Below are 23,217 nucleotides of genomic sequence, written 5' to 3'. Positions count from 1 at the left end.
ACCACCACCCTACATCTAACACCACCAACCTATATCTAACACCATGACCCTTATCTAGCACCACCAACCTATATCTAACACCATGACCCTTATCTAACACCACCACCCTATATCTAACACCACCACCCTACATCTAACACCACCACCCTATATGTAATGCCACCACCCTACATCTAACACCACCACCCTATATGTAATGCCACCACCCTACATCTAACACCACCACCCTACATCTAATACCACCACTCTATATCTAACACCACCACCCTACATCTAACACCACCACCCTATATGTAATGCCACCACCCTACATCTAACACCACCACCCTACATCTAACACCACCACCCTACATCTAACACCACCACCCTACATCTAACACCACCACCCCTACATCTAACACCACCACCCTACATCTAACACCACCACCCTACATGTAATACCACCACCCTACATCTAACACCACCAACCTATATCTAACACCATGACCCTTATCTAGCACCACCACCCTATATCTAACACCACCACCCTACATCTAACACCACCACCCTATATGTAATGCCACCACCCTACATCTAACACCACCACCCTATATGTAATGCCACCACCCTACATCTAACACCACCACCCTACATCTAATACCACCACTCTATATCTAACACCACCACCCTACATCTAACACCACCACCCTACATCTAACACCACCACCCTACATCTAACACCACCACCCCTACATCTAACACCACCACCCTACATCTAACACCACCACCCTACATGTAATACCACCACCCTACATCTAACACCACCAACCTATATCTAACACCATGACCCTTATCTAGCACCACCAACCTATATCTAACACCATGACCCTTATCTAACACCACCACCCTATATCTAACACCACCACCCTACATCTAACACCACCACCCTATATGTAATGCCACCACCCTACATCTAACACCACCACCCTATATGTAATGCCACCACCCTACATCTAACACCACCACCCTACATCTAATACCACCACTCTATATCTAACACCACCACCCTACATCTAATACCACCACTCTATATCTAACACCACCACTCTACATCTAACACCACCACACAGTCTTTTTTCTCATTCAAATATCTTTTGTCTCTTAAGAACAGACTGTGATTTTGGCCCAATTCGTTGTATGATTGTATGATTATGTTGGAATGGGATATGGTAATGAGGATTATATTATCCTGCGTGTGAGTGGACACTAGTGTTTCACACAATATCATATCATCATTTGAGCAACCACCCCCCGGGGTTCCTGTGCTATGATGAAAATGTCCTTCCTGTGCTACTGTTGGTTAAGCACAGTCCCTCGACACACACACACATACACACACACACACACACACACACACACACACACACACACACACACACACACACACACACACACAACACATACAACACAACACACACACATCTGGAATATAACGAGAATAATAAGAAGAATATAAAGAGAAGAAAAATAGTATTTGTAGATCCTTTTTATGTACGACTCCATTTCTATACTTGAACAGTGCTTCTTCTTCTTTGGTGCCCTGGGGTGTATGTTACAATGACAGATCACTGAAGAGTTGGCTGTTTCTGTGAGGGTGAGGAGAAACAGATGTACCACTGACTACAAACGCACCATGCTTTCGTCTGACACTTCTACATCAAGACGTCACCCTTTAACTTGTGATGAATAATAGATCATTTATTCTCCTATCAAAAAGGCATGGAGAATTTATGAAGAAGATTAGTTGTTTTGTGTCTTGCCAAACAACGACTCTCTGGAAAAACAGAGATTACAAACCGAACGATGCACCGATTATGATCGCGTTCCAAATGGTACCCTATTCCCTATATAGTGCACTACTTCAAATGGCACCCTATTCCCTATATAGTGCACTACTTAAAAGGTAGACTGTAACTACTTCAAAAGTAGTGCACTGTATAGGGAATTGGGTGCCATTTTAAGTAGTGCACTATATAGGGAATAGGGTACCATTTGAAGTAGTGCACTATATAGGGAATAGGGTGCCATTTGAAGTAGTGCACTATAATAGGGAATAGGGTGCCATTTGAAGTAGTGCACTATATAGGGAATAGGGTGCCATTTGAAGTAGTGCACTATATAGGGAATAGGGTGCCATTTGAATTAGTGCACTATAATAGGGAATAGGGTACCATTTGAAGTAGTGCACTATATAGGGAATAGGGTGCCATTTGAAGTAGTGCACTATAATAGGGAATAGGGTGCCATTTGAAGTAGTGCACTATAATAGGGAATAGGGTGCCATTTGAGATGCTACAACCTGTGTTTAATGCATGACGTCATTCATTATTAATGAGTTTTGATGCTGTTTGGAACCGCGGAACGAAATATCTCTCTGAGATCCTCCTCCCCATTACTTCCCGTTTGGTCTCTGATATCACGTTTGACTCATCCTATAGAGCTTTGTGAGTCTGTCTGTCTGTCTCGCTGCATTAAATCTACAGTCTGGGATACGAACAAAAGAAAAACACAAAACGACAGCCCCGTCACTTGTTTTGGTGTACATGTTTTTAAGTTTCAACGTTTATTTGTTTAGTGCACAGGATACAGGATACAACTAAGGGCAAGTGAGGCAATCTAATCCCTCTATGAATTCATAAACAGCATTTTAGATGCAAAAACAGTCTGAGTTTTGGGTATCTGTTAATTTGGTTGTTTCCGTTCTTGATATTTACCCATTGATTCTTGAAGAATATAGCTTAACTAATTGTAAGTCGCTCTGGATAAAAGTGTCTGATAAATTACTAAAATGTCAAATGTAATGTCTCAGTGAGAACCTCCCATTACTTCCTCTTTAGTTCCTGTCATGACGTTTGACTCACCTTTAGTTCCTGTCATGACGTTTGACTCACCTTTAGTTCCTGTCATGACGTTTGACTCACCTTTAGTTCCTGTCATGACGTTTGACTCATCTTTAGTTCCTGTCATGACGTTTGACTCACCTTTAGTTCCTGTCATGACGTTTGACTCACCTTTAGTTCCTGTCATGACGTTTGACTCATCTTTTAGTTCCTGTCATGACGTTTGACTCACCTTTAGTTCCTGTCATGACGTTTGACTCACCTTTAGTTCCTGTCATGACGTTTGACTCACCTTTAGTTCCTGTCATGACGTTTGACTCACCTTTAGTTCCTGTCATGACGTTTGACTCATCTTTAGTTCCTGTCATGACGTTTGACTCACCTTTAGTTCCTGTCATGACGTTTGACTCATCTTTAGTTCCTGTCATGACGTTTGACTCACCTTTAGTTCCTGTCATGACGTTTGACTCACCTTTAGTTCCTGTCATGACGTTTGACTCATCTTTAGTTCCTGTCATGACGTTTGACTCATCTTTAGTTCCTGTCATGACGTTTGACTCATCTTTAGTTCCTGTCATGACGTTTGACTCATCTTTAGTTCCTGTCATGACGTTTGACTCATCTTTAGTTCCTGTCATGACGTTTGACTCACCTTTAGTTCCTGTCATGACGTTTGACTCACCTTTAGTTCCTGTCATGACGTTTGACTCATCTTTAGTTCCTGTCATGACGTTTGACTCATCTTTAGTTCCTGTCATGACGTTTGACTCACCTTTAGTTCCTGTCATGACGTTTGACTCACCTTTAGTTCCTGTCATGACGTTTGACTCACCTTTAGTTCCTGTCATGACGTTTGACTCATCTTTAGTTCCTGTCATGACGTTTGACTCATCTTTAGTTCCTGTCATGACGTTTGACTCACCTTTAGTTCCTGTCATGACGTTTGACTCATCTTTAGTTCCTGTCATGACGTTTGACTCACCTTTAGTTCCTGTCATGACGTTTGACTCACCTTTAGTTCCTGTCATGACTTTGACTCATCTTTAGTTCCTGTCATGACGTTTGACTCACCTTTAGTTCCTGTCATGACGTTTGACTCACCTTTAGTTCCTGTCATGACGTTTGACTCACCTTTAGTTCCTGTCATGACGTTTGACTCACCTTTAGTTCCTGTCATGACGTTTGACTCATCTTTAGTTCCTGTCATGACGTTTGACTCATCTTTAGTTCCTGTCATGACGTTTGACTCACCTTTAGTTCCTGTCATGACGTTTGACTCACCTTTAGTTCCTGTCATGACGTTTGACTCATCTTTAGTTCCTGTCATGACGTTTGACTCACCTTTAGTTCCTGTCATGACGTTTGACTCATCTTTAGTTCCTGTCATGACGTTTGACTCACCTTTAGTTCCTGTCATGACGTTTGACTCACCTTTAGTTCCTGTCATGACGTTTGACTCACCTTTAGTTCCTGTCATGACGTTTGACTCATCTTTAGTTCCTGTCATGACGTTTGACTCACCTTTAGTTCCTGTCATGACGTTTGACTCACCTTTAGTTCCTGTCATGACGTTTGACTCATCTTTAGTTCCTGTCATGACGTTTGACTCACCTTTAGTTCCTGTCATGACGTTTGACTCACCTTTAGTTCCTGTCATGACGTTTGACTCACCTTTAGTTCCTGTCATGACGTTTGACTCACCTTTAGTTCCTGTCATGACGTTTGACTCATCTTTAGTTCCTGTCATGACGTTTGACTCACCTTTAGTTCCTGTCATGACGTTTGACTCACCTTTAGTTCCTGTCATGACGTTTGACTCACCTTTAGTTCCTGTCATGACGTTTGACTCATCTTTAGTTCCTGTCATGACGTTTGACTCATCTTTAGTTCCTGTCATGACGTTTGACTCATCTTTAGTTCCTGTCATGACGTTTGACTCATCTTTAGTTCCTGTCATGACGCTTTGACTCATCTTTAGTTCCTGTCATGACGTTTGACTCATCTTTAGTTCCTGTCATGACGTTTGACTCACCTTTAGTTCCTGTCATGACGTTTGACTCACCTTTAGTTCCTGTCATGACGTTTGACTCATCTTTAGTTCCTGTCATGACGTTTGACTCACCTTTAGTTCCTGTCATGACGTTTGACTCACCTTTAGTTCCTGTCATGACGTTTGACTCACCTTTAGTTCCTGTCATGACGTTTGACTCACCTTTAGTTCCTGTCATGACGTTTGACTCACCTTTAGTTCCTGTCATGACGTTTGACTCACCTTTAGTTCCTGTCATGACGTTTGACTCACCTTTAGTTCCTGTCATGACGTTTGACTCACCTTTAGTTCCTGTCATGACGTTTGACTCACCTTTAGTTCCTGTCATGACGTTTGACTCACCTTTAGTTCCTGTCATGACGTTTGACTCACCTTTAGTTCCTGTCATGACGTTTGACTCACCTTTAGTTCCTGTCATGACGTTTGACTCACCTTTAGTTCCTGTCATGACGTTTGACTCATCTTTAGTTCCTGTCATGACGTTTGACTCACCTTTAGTTCCTGTCATGACGTTTGACTCACCTTTAGTTCCTGTCATGACGTTTGACTCACCTTTAGTTCCTGTCATGACGTTTGACTCACCTTTAGTTCCTGTCATGACTTTGACTCATCTTTAGTTCCTGTCATGACGTTTGACTCACCTTTAGTTCCTGTCATGACGTTTGACTCACCTTTAGTTCCTGTCATGACTTTCGACTCATCTTTAGTTCCTGTCATGACGTTTGACTCATCTTTAGTTCCTGTCATGACGTTTGACTCATCTTTAGTTCCTGTCATGACGTTTGACTCACCTTTAGTTCCTGTCATGACGTTTGACTCACCTTTAGTTCCTGTCATGACGTTTGACTCATCTTTAGTTCCTGTCATGACGTTTGACTCACCTTTAGTTCCTGTCATGACGTTTGACTCACCTTTAGTTCCTGTCATGACGTTTGACTCACCTTTAGTTCCTGTCATGACGTTTGACTCACCTTTAGTTCCTGTCATGACGTTTGACTCACCTTTAGTTCCTGTCATGACTTTTGACTCACCTTTAGTTCCTGTCATGACGTTTGACTCATCCTAGAGTAGTGCTGTTGCGGTTACCTATTACCGTCACACCGGCAGTCATGAGTCATGACCGCAGTAAGATTCCACATGACCGTTGAGTCACGGTTACTTTTTCAATTTTTAAAAATGTCGAGTCACGGTAATCTCCTTTTATGCACTCTGGACATGCTGTGGTAGTACCCAACAGGCTAACACCCATCAGGTCACTAATGGCCTGATACTCAGCACTCTATTGTCCCTCTAACCACTCTGATATCAATGGAAATCACATCAAACACTTATCAATACATCATCATGCTTTTAAAACTCACCTCACTGTGATTGATCAATTTGAAGAAAGTAGTTCAACCACAGGACCAAACTGAGTGTAAAACATGGTCGTTGTGGATGGTGTGTCAAAGCCTTACCCAACAAAATGGACAGCGCTTTCCAAGGCGATGATTCATTCAAAACACCTGTACTATTAGAGCCTATATATGAGACCGAGAAGAAAAAAAACAAAAGAAAAAAGAATGATTGTGCCCTTAAAATAATAGATAGCCTAATAGCCTACCGCATATTACGCACGGCAGAAAAACATTAAAAAAATATGTCTTTGGTACTGTAATTGGTCTAGCCTAAACTCCAAAATTAAACACATTTGAGTAATCTCCTTTTGAGTGTGGACTGTATTATTATGCATACTGGATGGACCTGATGCTACGCTAAACTTTCTACCCATGAGTCTGGTAGAGAACATATAGGTGATGCTGTTGGTTCATTTGGGGCAGCAGGGTAGCCTAGTGGTTAGAGCGTTGGACTAGTAACCGGAAGGTTGCAAGTTCAAACCCCTGAGCTGACGAGTTCGTTCTGCCCCTGAACAGGCAGTTAACCCACTGTTCCTAGGCTGTCATTTAAAATAAGAATTGGTTCTTAACTGACTTGCCTAGTTAAATGAAGGTAAAATAAATAAAAAATGTATTGTGCAGGGTGGCTAACACAGTTAGCCTGAAATTATAGTGACTTTGATGTTGAACAGCCTAGTAAAAGGGCATTTTTTAATATTTTTAATAGGCTGAGACACATTACCTTTAGCTGCTGAATATGTCACCACTGTGTGCGTTTCCATCATCTCCTCTCTCTCCTTCATTCCTTTCTTGAGCGCGCAGAAAGAGGGGCTGTCAAATCTCATTTTTTTTGTCACATGGGCCGAATACAACTGGTGTAGTAGCCTACTGAGAAAGGCTGACAAGTTTAAACATAATAATAATACGAATAAAATACACAAAAATTGATCTATACACAGGAAGTACCAGTACCAGATCACTGTGGAGCTACACTACTGTTCAAAAGTTTGGGGTCACTTAGAAATGTCCTTGTTTTTGAAAGAAAAGCACATTTTTTGTCCATTTAAAATAACATCAAATTGATCAGGAATACAGTGTAGACATTGTTAATGTTGTAAATGACTATTGCAGTTGGAAACGGCAGATTTTTTTAATGGAATATCTACATAGGCGTACAGAGAAACAGACGCTTCACAAGTCCTCAGCTGGCAGCTTCATTAAATTGTACCCACCAGTCTCAACGTCAACAGTGAAGAGGCGACTCCGGGATGCTGGCCTTCTAGGCAGAGTTCCCCTGTCCAGTATCTGTGTATCATAGTCACATGATGCATGCAGCCTATAGTCACAAGATGCAGCCTATAGTCACATGATGCAGCCTATAGTCACAAGATGCAGCCTATAGTCACATGATGCAGCCTATAGTCACAAGATGCAGCCTATAGTCACATGATGCAGCCTATAGTCACACGATGCAGCCTATAGTCACACGATGCAGCCTATAGTCACACGATGCAGCCTATAGTCACATGATGCAGTCCATATATGTTTTGATTTGTAACACATTCTGAGGTTTGTAATATTTATAACAAAAGTTGCCGAATTAAAAGGCAGACTAACTAAATGGAGCACAGAGATATATACACACGAAACCTTTCCCTCAGCCAACGTATGGTAACGCACATTCTTGAACCTCAAACCATTCATTCACAAGGAATATCTACAAGGAATGTTCCATTGCTGAAGCGTAACATTTTCCTCCCGTCTTCTATCCGTCTGCTTTACCATGTGGAGTAATACTGCAGTAGGTGTTATAAGGTGAGGTTGAGGTCAGGACAGCTACTGTAATACCATGTGGAGTAATACTGCAGTAGGTGTTATAAGGTGAGGTTGAGGTCAGGCCAGCTACTGTAATACCATGTGGAGTAATACTGCAGTAGGTGTTATAAGGTGAGGTTGAGGTCAGGACAGCTACTGTAATACCATGTGGAGTAATACTGCAGTAGGTGTTATAAGGTGAGGTTGAGGCAGGACAGCTACTGTAACCATGATGCAGTAATACTGCAGTAGGTGTTATAAGGTGAGGTTGAGGTCAGGCCAGCTACTGTAATACCATGTGGAGTAATACTGCAGTAGGTGTTATAGTGAGGTTGAGGTCAGGCCAGCTACTGTAATACCATGTGGAGTAATACTGCAGTAGGTGTTATAATGAGGTTGATCAAACAGCTACTGTAATACCATGTGGAGTAATACTGCAGTAGGTGTTATAAGGTGAGGTTGAGGTCAGGACAGCTACTGTAATACCATGTGGAGTAATACTGCAGTAGGTGTTATAAGGTGAGGTTGAGGTCAGGACAGCTACTGTTTACCATGTGGAGTAATACTGCAGTAGGTGTTATAAGGTGAGGTTGAGGTCAGGACAGCTACTGTAATACCATGTGGAGTAATACTGCAGTAGGTGTTATAAGGTGAGGTTGAGGTCAGGACAGCTACTGTAATACCATGTGGAGTAATACTGCAGTAGGTGTTATAAGGTGAGGTTGAGGTCAGGACAGCTACTGTAATACCATGTGGAGTAATACTGCAGTAGGTGTTATAAGGTGAGGTTGAGGTCAGGACAGCTACTGTAATACCATGTGGAGTAATACTGCAGTAGGTGTTATAAGGTGAGGTTGAGGTCAGGCCAGCTACTGTAATACCATGTGCAGTAATACTGCAGTAGGTGTTATAAGGTGAGGTTGAGGTCAGGCCAGCTACTGTTATAAGGTGAGGTTGAGGTCAGGCCAGCTACTGTAATACCATGTGCAGTAATACTGCAGGAAGGAGTAAAAGAAGAAACAGAACTGCTAGCAGCTACTGCTCTCTCCCCCCCCCCACAGACTATCCACACGGACTCTATGCTCATCCACAGATCTCTACCCACGCACACACACGCACGCACACACGCACGCACGCACACACGCATGCACGCACGCACGCACGCACACACACACTCACGCACGCAGGGCCCTGTAGCATGTTATAGAGGGCAGCTCCAGGTAGCATGCTATAGAGGGCAGCTCCAGGGCCCTGTAGCATGTTATAGAGGGCAGCTCCAGGTAGCATGTTATAGAGGGCAGCTCCAGGTAGCATGTTATAGAGGGCAGCTCCAGGTAGCATGTTATAGAGGGCAGCTCCAGGTAGCATGTTATAGAGGGCAGCTCCAGGTAGCATGTTATAGAGGGCAGCTCCAGGTAGCATGTTATAGAGGGCAGCTCCAGGGCCCTGCAGCATGTTATAGAGGGCAGCTCCAGGTAGCATGTTATAGAGGGCAGCTCCAGGGCCCTGCAGCATGCTATAGAGGGCAGCTCCAGGTAGCATATTATAGAGGGCAGCTCCAGGTAGCATGTTATAGAGGGCAGCTCCAGGTAGCATGTTATAGAGGGCAGCTCCAGGGCCCTGCAGCATGTTATAGAGGGCAGCTCCAGGTAGCATGTTATAGAGGGCAGCTCCAGGGCCCTGCAGCATGTTATAGAGGGCAGCTCCAGGTAGCATGTTATTGAGAGCAGTTCCAGGTAGCATGTTATAGAGGGCAGCTCCAGGGCCCTGTAGCATGTTATAGAGGGCAGCTCCAGGTAGCATGTTATAGAGAGCAGCTCCAGGGCCCTGTAGCATGTTATAGAGGGCAGCTCCAGGTAGCATGTTATAGAGGGCAGCTCCAGGGCACTGTAGCATGTTATAGAGAGCAGCTCCAGGTAGCATGTTATAGAGGGCAGCTCCAGGGCCCTATAGCATGTTATAGAGAGCAGCTCCAGAGCCCTGTAGCATGTTATAGAGAGCAGCTCCAGGGCCCTGTAGCATGTTACAGAGGGCAGCTCCAGGGCCCTGTAGCATGTTATAGGGAGAAGCTCCAGGGCCCTGTAGCATGTTATAGATAGCAGCTCCAGAGCCCTGTAGCATGTTATAGAAGGCAGCTCCAGGTAGCATGTTATAGAGGGCAGCTCCAGGGCCCTGTAGCATGTTATAGAGGGCAGCTCCAGGGCCCTGTAGCATGTTATAGAGGGCAGCTCCAGGTAGCATGTTATTGAGAGCAGTTCCAGGTAGCATGTTATAGAGGGCAGCTCCAGGGCCCTGTAGCATGTTATAGAGGGCAGCTCCAGGTAGCATGTTATAGAGGGCAGCTCCAGGGCCCTGTAGCATGTTATAGAGGGCAGCTCCAGGTAGCATGTTATTGAGAGCAGTTCCAGGTAGCATGTTATAGAGGGCAGCTCCAGGGCCCTGTAGCATGTTATAGAGGGCAGCTCCAGGTAGCATGTTATAGAGAGCAGCTCCAGGGCCCTGTAGCATGTTATAGAGGGCAGCTCCAGGTAGCATGTTATAGAGGGCAGCTCCAGAGCCCTGTAGCATGTTACAGAGGGCAGCTCCAGGGCCCTGTAGCATGTTATAGAGGGCAGCTCCAGGTAGCATGTTATAGAGGGCAGCTCCAGGGCACTGTAGCATGTTATAGAGAGCAGCTCCAGGTAGCATGTTATAGAGGGCAGCTCCAGGGCCCTGTAGCATGTTATAGAGAGCAGCTCCAGAGCCCTGTAGCATGTTATAGAGAGCAGCTCCAGGGCCCTGTAGCATGTTACAGAGGGCAGCTCCAGGGCCCTGTAGCATGTTATAGGGAGAAGCTCCAGGGCCCTGTAACATGTTATAGATAGCAGCTCCAGAGCCCTGTAGCATGTTATGGAAGGCAGCTCCAGGTAGCATGTTATAGAGGGCAGCTCCAGGGCCCTGTAGCATGTTATAGAGGGCAGCTCCAGGTAGCATGTTATAGAGGGCAGCTCCAGGGCCCTGTAGCATGTTATAGAGGGCAGCTCCAGGTAGCATGTTATAGAGAGCAGCTCCAGGGCCCTGTAGCATGTTATAGAGGGCAGCTCCAGGTAGCATGTTATAGAGAGCAGCTCCAGGGCCCTGTAGCATGTTATAGAGGGCAGCTCCAGGTAGCATGTTATAGAGAGCAGCTCCAGGGCCCTGTAGCATGTTATAGAGAGCAGCTCCAGGGCCCTGTAGCATGTTATAGAGAGCAGCTCCAGAGCCCTGTAGCATGTTATAGAGAGCAGCTCCAGGGCCCTGTAGCATGTTATAGAGAGCAGCTCCAGGCCTACATGAGATGATGGCGAGAGGAAAAGGATGGCACCGGATTAGGAGGAAAGGATTTTTAAATGTGATTTTACTAGGCAAGTCAGTTAAGAACAAATCCTTATTTTCAATGACACCCTAGGAACAGTGGGTTAACTGCCTGTTCAGGGGCAGAACGACAACCTTTCGGTTACTCGTCCAACGCTCTAACCACTAGGCTACCCTGCCTCCCAAATGATGTCTCCAGGATACTGGAGGAAGGAAAGGGAGGACAGGAAGGAGTAAAAGAAGAAACAGAACTGCTAGCAGCTACTGCTCTCTCTCTCCCCCACAGACTATCCACACGGACTCTATGCTCATCCACAGATCTCTACGCACACACACGCACGCACGCACACACGCAAGCACACACGCAAGCACACACGCATGCACGCACGCACACACACACTCACGCACTCACTCACACACACATGCATGCACACACACACTCACGCACGCACGCACACACACACACGCACACACACATACCCACACACTCATTACTGGCGCCACACACTTACACCCACACTCATACATCCCCTCACACCCACACGCATACATCCCCTCACACCTACACACATACATCCCCTCACACCCACACGCATACATCCCCTCACACCTACACACATACATCCCCTCACACCCACACGCATACATCCCCTCACACCCACACGCATACATCCCCTCACACCTACACGCATACATCCCCTCACACCCACACGCATACATCCCCTCACACCCACACGCATACATCCCCTCACACCTACACGCATACATCCCCTCACACCTACACGCATACATCCCCTCACACCCACACGCATACATCCCCTCACACCTACACGCATACATCCCCTCACACCTACACTCATACATCCCCTCACACCTACACTCATACATCCCCTCACACCCACACGCATACATCCCCTCACACCTACACTCATACATCCCCTCACACCTACACTCATACATCCCCTCACACCCACACGCATACATCCCCTCACACCTACACTCATACATCCCCTCACACCTACACTCATACATCCCCTCACACCCACACTCATACATCCCCTCACACCTACACTCATACATCCCCTCACACCCACACTCATACATCCCCTCACACCTACACTCATACATCCCCTCACACCCACACTCATACATCCCCTCACACCTACACTCATACATCCCCTCACACCTACACTCTATCTGAAATGATCATTGATTTGATCTATTACTTCCGTTATGCTGCTATTAACTGATTATTGATTGCCATTATCATTAGTGTTTATTTATTTATCCTGCTACTGGTCGCTATTACTCCTTTCATTAGTATATTACCATAAATATGTATATATTCCTACTACCAGACACTTGTTATGTATATACCCACCTCAACCCCTCCAGTACCCCTGAACATTGAATAAGATACTGGTACTGACCTGTATATACAACCCCTCCAGTACCCCTGAACATTGAATAAGATACTGGTACTGACCTGTATATACAACCCCTCCAGTACCCCTGAACATTGAATAAGATACTGGTACTGACCTGTATATACAACCCCTCCAGTACCCCTGAACATTGAATAAGATACTGGTACTGACCTGTATATACAACCCCTCCAGTACCCCTGAACATTGAATAAGATACTGGTACTGACCTGTATATACAACCCCTCCAGTACCCCTGAACATTGAATAAGATACTGGTACTGACCTGTATATACAACCCCTCCAGTACCCCTGAACATTGAATAAGATACTGGTACTGACCTGTATATTACAACCCCTCCAGTACCCCTGAACATTAAATAAGATACTGGTACTGACCTGTATATACAACCCCTCCAGTACCCCTGAACATTGAATAAGATACTGGTACTGACCTGTATATTACAACCCCTCCAGTACCCCTGAACATTAAATAAGATACTGGTACTGACCTGTATATACAACCCTCCAGTACCCCTGAACATTGAATAAGATACTGGTACTGACCTGTATATACAACCCCTCCAGTACCCCTGAACATTGAATAAGATACTGGTACTGACCTGTATATACAACCCCTCCAGTACCCCTGAACATTGAATAAGATACTGGTACTGACCTGTATATACAACCCCTCCAGTACCCCTGAACATTGAATAAGATACTGGTACTGACCTGTATATACAACCCCTCCAGTACCCCTGAACATTGAATAAGATACTGGTACTGACCTGTATATACAACCCCTCCAGTACCCCTGAACATTGAATAAGATACTGGTACTGGTATACATGTATAATTGCATTATCACATTGTATTTTTAAAAATTAAATTGTATATTATTATCTCTATTATTATTATTGTTATTATTGTTATCACTGCGTTGTTGGGAAAGAGCTCTCAAGGTAAGAATTTCTCTGTACTGTTTTACACCTGTTGCATCCTGTGCACGTGGCGAATAAACTCTGAAAATAAAAACGAGTCTTTGTGTCACTCAGGGCAGATAATTGCGTCGAGCAGCAAGCACTTCTTCTCTTCAGTCTCTCTCCCTGAGCAGAGCCCTCTCAACATCCATTTCATACAGTTGAAGTCGGAAGTTTACAGACACTTCGGTTGGAGTCATTAAAACTTGTTTTTAAACCACTCCACAAATGTCTTGTTAACAAACTATAGTTTTGGCAAGTTGGTTAGGACATCTACTTTGTGTATGACACAAGTCATTTTTCCAACAATTGTTTACAGACAGATTATTCTACGTATAATTCACTGTATCACAATTCCAATAGGTCAGAAGTTTACATGCACTAAGTTGACTGTGCCTTTAAATAGCTTGGAAAATTCCAGAAAATGATGTCATGGCTTTAAAAGCTTCTGATAGGCTAATTGACATCATTTGAGTCAATTGGAGGTGTACCTGTGGATGTATTTGAAGGCCTACCTTCACAAGTCTGGTTCATCCTTGGGAGCAATTTCCAAATGCCTGAAGGTACCACCTTCATCGGTACCAACAATAACACGCAAGTATAAACACCATGGGACCACTAAGCCGTCATAACGCTCAGGAAAGAGATGCGTTCCGTCTCCTAGAGATGAACGTACTCTGGTGCGAAAAGTGCAAATCAATCCCAGAACAACAGCAGATGCTGGATGCTGGAGGAAACAGTTACAAAACGATCTATATCCACAGTAAAACGAGTCTTATATCGACATAACCTGAAAGGCCACTCAGTAAGGAAGAAGCCACTGCTCCAAAACCGCCTTAAAAAAGCCAGACTACGGTTTGCAACTGCACTTTTTGGAGAAATGTCCTCTGGTCTGATGAAACAAAAATGTAACTGTTTGGCCATAATGACCATTGTTATGTTTGGAGGAAAAAGAGGAGGCTTGCAAGACGAAGAACACCAAAATAGATGCCATCATGAGGCAGGAGAATTATGTGGATATATTGAGGCAACATCTCAAGACATCAGTCAGGAAGTTAAAGCTTGGTCGCAAATGGGTCTTCCAAATCACATCACAAAGCACTGGACTCAATCCTATAGAAAATATGTGGGCAGAACTGAAAAAGTGTGTGCGAGCAAGGAGGCCTACAAACTTGACTCAGTTACACCAGCTCTGTCAGGAGGAATGGGCCAAAATTCACCCAACGTTTTGGTGGAAGCTTGTGGAAGGCTACCCGAAACGTTTGACCCAAGTTAAACAATTTAAAGGCAATGCTACCAAATATTTTCACTAGGATTAAATGTCAGGAATTGTGAAAAACTTAATTTAAATGTATTTGGCTAAGGTGTATGTTAACTTCCGACTTCAACTGTATTTCATCTAAAGGACCGCACACCAACTTCACCATGCCTGCTTCCAAAATGGCACTCTGTTCACTGTACTGTATAGTACGCTGCCTTTACATTGGTAGGATGTAACAAAACCATTTACCACTGTAGGATGGGAGTTATAGTGGTAGGATGGGAGTTATAGTGGTAGGATAGGAGGTAGAGTGGTAGGATGGGAGTTATAGTGGTAGGATGGGAGTTAGAGTGGTAGGATGGGAGTTAGAGTGGTAGGATGGGAGGTAGAGTGGTAGGATGGGAGTTACAGTGGTAGGATGGGAGTTAGAGTGGTAGGATGGGAGTTAGAGTGGTAGGATGGGAGTTAGAGTGGTATGATGGGAGTTAGAGTGGTAGGATGGGAGTTAGAGTGGTAGGATGGGAGTTAGAGTGGTAGGATGGGAGGTAGAGTGGTAGGATGGGAGTTAGTGGTAGGATGGGAGTTAGTGGTAGGATGGGAGTTAGAGTGGTAGGATGGGAGTTAGAGTGGTAGGATGGGAGTTAGATTTATAACATGGGAGTTAGAGTGGTAGGATGGGAGTTATAGTGGTAGGATGGGAGTTAGAGTGGTAGGATGGGAGTTAGATTTATAACATGGGAGTTAGAGTGGTAGGATGGGAGTTATAGTGGTAGGATGGGAGTTAGAGTGGTAGGATGGGAGGTAGAGTGGTAGGATGGGAGTTAGAGTGGTAGGATGGGAGGTAGAGTGGTAGGATGGGAGTTAGTGGTAGGATGGGAGTTAGAGTGGTAGGATGGGAGTTAGAGTGGTAGGATGGGAGTTAGATTTATAACATGGGAGTTAGAGTGGTAGGATGGGAGTTATAGTGGTAGGATGGGAGTTAGAGTGGTAGGATGGGAGTTAGATTTATAACATGGGAGTTAGAGTGGTAGGATGGGAGTTATAGTGGTAGGATGGGAGTTAGAGTGGTAGGATGGGAGGTAGAGTGGTAGGATGGGAGTTAGAGTGGTAGGATGGGAGGTAGAGTGGTAGGATGGGAGTTAGATTTATAACATGGGAGTTAGAGTGGTAGGATGGCAGAAGGTGATGAGAAATGTGAAATCTCTGGTGTTGTGATTGGATGAGGGTTATGTGGTTCAACTTCTGTCATATAAAACAGATAAATGATCAATGTGGATCAGTTTCAAGAGGATATTTATGTTTCACTGTATAGTTTATAGGTCCTTTGTACTTTTGTGTGTTTTTCATTGCAACAGGAGAATGTTCATATTGTCATTATTTTTTGGTCAGTACGTATTGCAATTATGTGTGGGTGGGTGGATGTTTGTGTGTGGACATGCCTCCCTCCCTCGCTCCCTCGCTCCCTCCACCTCTGTCTCCCTGTCGGTGTGACTTGGTGCATGGCCATTAAGAGCTGTCCATGCCGTGCTGGTGTGCTGCTGCCATTTACCAGCACGGCAGAACCCTGTCACCCCTGTCACTGTGACTGACAGCAGAGCGGGGGTGTTGTGCTGAATCCACCCAGCGGACTGAAGACCATCTGTCAGATGGACACAGGTAAGGAAGTCACAGCAGTATATTTACACTGAAATTGTATGATAGAAACTGGAGGGCGCTGGACACCACTCCTCTGTCTCTCGCTCTTTCACTCTCTCTTTCTCCCTCCCTCCCTCCCTCCCTCCCTCCCTCCCTCCCTCCCAATAACCCTGTGGTCAGGCCAGAGGCCCTACGCTTAGATATGAGGCCCTGTTTCCCTTAGCACAGTATCTCTCTCCCCCTCTCTTTTTCTGTCTATCTCTCCCTCTCTCTCTTTCTCTGTCGCTCTGTTGCTCTGTCTCTCTCTCTCTCTCTCTCTCACTCTCTCTCTCTCTCTCTCTCTCTCTCTCTCTCAATAACCCTGTGGTCAGACCAGAGGCCCTACCCCCACCTAAGCTTAGATATGAGGCCCTGTTTCCCTTAGCACAGTTTCTCTCGCTCTATGCTCAGAGCATTTATCTTAGTACAGCATCACTGTTACCCATGCATTACCTACATGCCATAATATTTCATGCGATGATGTCACTACTTTGTGAGGTGTTTCCTGCGGTTACTGGGTGTCCCCATGCTCTGTTGCTGTATCAACCCGCCGTAGGGCTGTGGCTACCGTGGTTACTGGAGCAGCAAATTGGAAATGGATGTCGTGGCAGATTTATGAATAGGCGGCTTCCCCTTTAAATAAGTGGCTTCACCTAGGGTTGTGGCTTCTCCTTTAAATAAGTGGCTTCACCTAGGGTTGTTGCTTCCCCTTTAAATAAGTGGCTTCACCTAGGGTTGTTGCTTCCCCTTTAAATAAGTGGCTTCACCTAGGGTTGTTACTTCCCCTTTAAATAAGTGGCTTCACCTAGGGTTGTTGCTTCCCCTTTAAATAAGTGGCTTCACCTAGGGTTGTGGCAGTCATGACGTTTTGTCAGCCCTTTTATTGTCATGCAAATGACTGCCGGTCTCACGGTAATTGACCGTTAATTAAAATAAACAAGTTTGTTATTTCCAGGTCTCCACGTATACAAACTGCTGAGTCTAATTAATATAGACCATCACAATAAATCCATTATTTATTTTAGGCAGGTCTAAAGCTACATTTTGATATGAAGAAAATGTGTTTCAGAATATCAGTCGGCCTACTGTAGGTTATCTGGCTATGCACCATGCCAATGGCAGCCTAGGCTGTAGTTCATCTAGCAGACAAGATAGGCTTATATATCTGTGCCATTATTTTAATATTGTATGATTAGAATAGAATCAAAAGGAAATGTTTCCCATTCTGGAACAAGTGCACATACGAAGAGGTTATGTTGAGCTTAAAAGGTGATCATTTGAAACAGGTCCAATATACTAGATTTAGAGTTATTTGGCAACTTTAGTTGTGAATGATACAAACCTTAGAATGTGTCAGAAAATCTTAACAAAACTGGGTACATGATGAGACTATAGGATATTGATTATTATTATTTTTTTTTAAAGCAACAAATCGTTTCAAGCCCATTTGTGTGTGAAGTATTGTGGCAACAGCAGTAAACTGTGTAGTCGTCAAAAACAACACAGGGATAAATGTACTGTAACAGTTATTTGTCCAAAGGCTGAATACTGGTAAACACACTCTCTCTCTCTATCTCTCTCTCTCTCTCTCCATCTTCCTATACAGTCTCAGCAGAAAGGGTACCAACAATGTCACTGTTGTCATAGTGCTTGGCATATAGTGACTATCTTGTTACCATGGTAATGTTTGGTGTTGGCACAGAGACAGGTCCCAGTCTAGTACTGGATAAAACTATCCAGCTGCTACTGTACAGCACAGCAGAGTTACCATGCGACGCTCAATGTCAATGTTCACATCCCAAATGGGGGGGTTGCAAATGGCACCCTATTCCCTATATAGTGCACTACTTTTGACCCGAGGTCTATGGACCCCAGTCAGAAGTAGTGCACTACATGGGGAATAGGGTGCCATTTGGGATGCACAGAGTGACCTCACAGTGAACATCAGGCTGTCCAGACACCAGTCAGTGACCATCAGGCTGGCCAGCGACCAGTCAGTGACCATCAAGCTGGCCAGACACCAGTCAGTGACCATCAGGCTGGCCAGACACCAGTCAGTGACCATCAAGCTGGCCAGACACCAGTCAGTGACCATCAAGCTGGCCAGACACCCGTCAGTGACCATCAGGCTGGCCAGACACCAGTCAGTGACCATCAAGCTGGCCAGACACCAGTCAGTGACCATCAAGCTGGCCAGACACCAGTCAGTGACCATCAGGCTGGCCAGACACCCATCAGTGACCATCAGGCTGGCCAGACACCAGTCAGTGACCATCAAGCTGGCCAGACACCAGTCAGTGACCATCAAGCTGGCCAGACACCAGTCAGTGACCATCAGGCTGGCCAGACACCCATCAGTGACCATCAAGCTGGCCAGACACCAGTCAGTGACCATCAAGCTGGCCAGACACCCATCAGTGACCATCAGGCTGGCCAGACACCAGTCAGACCATCTAGCTGAAAAGCCAGGTGACAAAATAGAAGAGGAGCAATCAATGGAAGCTGCTGACAGAGATTGGCAGGGGAGAGAGTAAGAGAGAGAGAGAGAGAGAGAGAGAGAGAGAGGAGAGAGACAGAGGGAGGGAGAGAGAGACAGAGAGAGACAGAGAGAGAGAGAGAGAGAGAGAGAGAGAGAGAGAGAGAGAGAGGATGAGAGAGATGGAGAGAGAGAGAGAGAGAGAGAGAGAGAGAGAGAAGGAGAGAGAGAGAGATGGAGAGAGAGAGAAAGAGAGAGAGAGAGAGAGAGAGAGAGAGAGAGAGAGAGAGATGGAGAGAGAGGGAGAGAGATGGAGAGAGAGAGAGAAAGAGGGAGAGCGAGAGAGAGAGATAGAGAGAGAGAGAGAGAGAGATGGAGAGAGAGATGGAGAGAGAGAGAGAAAGAGGGAGAGAGACAGAGGGAGGGAGAGAGAAAATCAGTCGACGGCACTGTGACAAATGTGGGTCACACCTCTGCTGTGAAATTCAAAAAAAGTCATTTGTTGGGAATTGATTTTCTAATGACATCAGAGAGCTGTGAATGAGTTCCGCTCCGGTCTCCCCTGTCTACTATAACGACACTATTACCCAGACTGAGAAAAAGACAGGGAGCGAGAGAGAGACTAAGAAGGAGAGAGGGAGAGAAACAGAGAGAGAGAGACTGAGAAGGAGAGAGAGATTGAGCTTTTGACTGAGATGGAGAGAGTGGGGGGACAAAGAGAGAGAGAGAAGGGAGGTCAGTGAAAACCAAGCATGGCTTTATGCAAATGAACACCGTAGTGTGAAAACTCTATTTTATTTTGGCTTTATTCAACTTTATGGCAGCTGGGGGATGTGGCTCTGGGCTCACATGGATGATGTCATCACAGGAGGTGGATGATGTCATTACAGGAGGGGGATGATGTCCAACCAATATGGTTGAGGAGGAGGCTAGGAAGGAAATAGGATACGATGAATCAAGGAAAGATTATTTGAGATAGAGCCTTGTTCCTTGTTCCTGTTTAGTGAGTCAGCTGGTTGTGTTCTACACCTACACTGTTGAACAGATGGACAAGCTCTGTTCGGGCCAAATGCTTTATATTGAATACATTGTGGGGACTTCGTCAGACGAGGAAAAGGTCTACTTTTGCTTTAGGTAAAATCAGTCTGGTGTTCAGAGATTCAGCACCGCTGAAGCGGACAGCGAATCAGAGCTCGACGTTCAGCGGCAGGGTAGCCTAGTGGTTAGAGCGTTGGACCAGTTGGACCGGAAGGTTGCAAGTTCAAACCCCCGAGCTGACAAGGTACAAATCTGTCGTTCTGCCACTGAACAGGCAGTTAACCCACTGTTCCCCAGTAGGCCGTCATTGAAAATAAGAATTTGTTCTTAACTGACTTGCCTAGTAAAATAAAGGTAAAAATACAAATAAAAATCAGCACCGCTGAAGAGGACAGCGAATCAGAGCTCAACATTCAGCACCGCTGAAGAGGACAGCGAATCAGAGCTCAACATTCAGCACCGCTGAAGAGGACAGCGAATCAGAGTTCAACATTCAGCACCGCGAATCAGAGCTCGACATTTAGCACCGCATGGCAGTGCTCAGCAACTTTCTAAAGTATTATAGAACTATAACCATATGTATGTACTGTATAATGTGTCATAATGTACAGTATAATGTGTCTTATTCTCTGTTATGTTATGACTGTCATAATGTACAGTATACTGCGTGATAATGTACAGTATACTGTGTGATAATGTACAGTATACTGCGTGATAATGTACAGTATACTGCGTGATAATGTACAGTATACTGTGTGATAATGTACAGTATACTGTGCGATAATGTGCAGTATACTGCACGGTAATGTACAGTATACTGTGTGATAATGTTCCGTATAATGTGTGATAATGTACAGTATACTGTGTGATAATGTACAGTATACTGTGTGATAATGTACAGTATACTGTGTGATAATGCACAGCATACTGTGTGATAATGTACAGTATACTGTGTGATAATGTACAGTATAATGTGTGATAGTGTACAGTATACTGTGTGATAATGTACAGTATAATGTGTGATAATGTACATGACAATGTACAGTATAATGTGTGATAGTGTACAGTATACTGTGTGATAATGTACAGTATAATGTATGATAGTGTACAGTATAATGTGTGATAATGTGTGATAATGTAGAGTATACTGTGTGATAATGTACCGTATAATGTGTGATAATGTACAGTATAATGTGTGATAATGTATAGTATACTGTGTGATAATGTAGAGTATACTGTGTGATAATGTATAGTATAATGTGTGATAATGTACAGTATGCTGTGTGATAATGTACAGTATAATGTGTGATAATGTACAGTATACTGCGTGATAATGTACAGTATAATGTGTGATAATGTACAGCATACTGTGTGATAATGTACAGTATACTGTGTGATAATGTACAGTATACTGTGTGATAATGTACAGTCTAATGTGTGATAGTGTACAGTATACTGTGTGATAATGTACAGTATAATGTGTGATAATGTACAGTATCCTGTGTGATAATGTACAGTATACTGTGTGATAATGTACAGTATAATGTGTGATAGTGTACAGTATACTGTGTGATAATGTACAGTATAATGTGTGATAGTGTACAGTATACTGTGTGATAATGTACAGTATAATGTGTGATAATGTACAGTATAATGTGTGATAGTGTACAGTATACTGTGTGATAATGTACAGTATAATGTGTGATAATGTACAGTATACTGTGTGATAATGTACAGTATACTGTGTGATAATGTACAGTATACCGTGTGATAATGTACAGTATAATGTGTGATAGTGTACAGTATACCGTGTGATAATGTACAGTATAATGTGCGATAATGTACAGTATACTGTGCGATAATGTACAGTATACCGTGTGATAATGTACAGTATACAGTGTGATAATGTACAGTATACCGTGTGATAATGTACAGTATACCGTGTGATAGTGTACAGTATAATGTGTGATAATGCACAGCATATTGTGTGATAATGTACAGCATACTGTGTGATAATGCACAGTATACTGTGTGATAATGTACAGTATAATGTGCGATAATGTACAGTATACTGTGTGATAATGTACAGTATATTGTGTGATAATGTACAGTATATTGTGTGATAATGTAAGGTATAATGTGTGATAATGTACCGTATATTGTGTGATAATGTACAGTATATTGTGTGATAATGTACAGTATATTGTGTGATAATGTACAGTATATTGTGTGATAATGTACAGTATATGGGCACTGGAACTGGATACCATGATGCTATTTGCTATTTTATTAGGATCTCCATTAGCTGTTGCAAAATCAGCAGCTACTCTTCCTGGGGGTCCAACACAGAACAGGAAACATAAAATCATACAGAACATTAAAATATACAAGAACAGCCCCACGGACAAAACTACATAAATGAATTTTAAAAAGGCACACGTTGCCTACATATCAATACATACACACAAACTATCTAGGTCAAACGGGAGAGGTGGTGTGCCGTGGGGTGTTAGTTTATCTGTTTTTTTAAACCAGGTATGCTGTTCACTTGAGCCATATGCTTGCAGGACTTGCTTTTTGGAGTGTGGTGTCAGAAAAGCAGAGCATCTCTTTATTACGGACAGACCTCTCCCCATCTTTACAACCATTGGATCTATATGTTTTGACCATGACAGTTTACAATCTAAGGTAAAGCCAAGTCATTTAGTCTCCTCAACTTGTTCAACAGCCACACCATTCATTACCAGATTCAGCTGAGGTCTAGAATTTAAGGAATGATTTGTACCAAATACAATGCTCTTAGTTTTAGAGATGTTCAGGACCAGTTTATTACAGGCTACCCATTCCAAAACAGACTGCAATTCTTTGTTAAGTGTTTCGGTGACTTAGCCGTGGTTGCTGATTTGTA

At 43.9% G+C, this 23,217-nt stretch overlaps 1 long non-coding RNA gene across 1 annotated transcript; it reads right to left on the bottom strand.

The window, feature by feature from the left end:
• Positions 1–12,810: 12,810 nt before the first annotated feature.
• On the bottom strand, positions 12,811–13,867 carry LOC127910918 (uncharacterized). Its single transcript, XR_008076780.1, has 3 exons — positions 13,445–13,867; positions 13,277–13,389; positions 12,811–13,219 (listed from the first exon to the last, which is right to left on the bottom strand). It is a non-coding gene; the product is annotated as an uncharacterized LOC127910918 (long non-coding RNA).
• Between the last annotated feature and the right edge of the window lie 9,350 nt (positions 13,868–23,217).

The sequence above is a fragment of the Oncorhynchus keta genome, chromosome 23, assembly GCF_023373465.1.
Source record: "Oncorhynchus keta strain PuntledgeMale-10-30-2019 chromosome 23, Oket_V2, whole genome shotgun sequence".
Lineage (NCBI taxonomy): Eukaryota > Metazoa > Chordata > Actinopteri > Salmoniformes > Salmonidae > Oncorhynchus > Oncorhynchus keta.
This window is presented reverse-complemented; position numbering and strand designations above follow the sequence as displayed.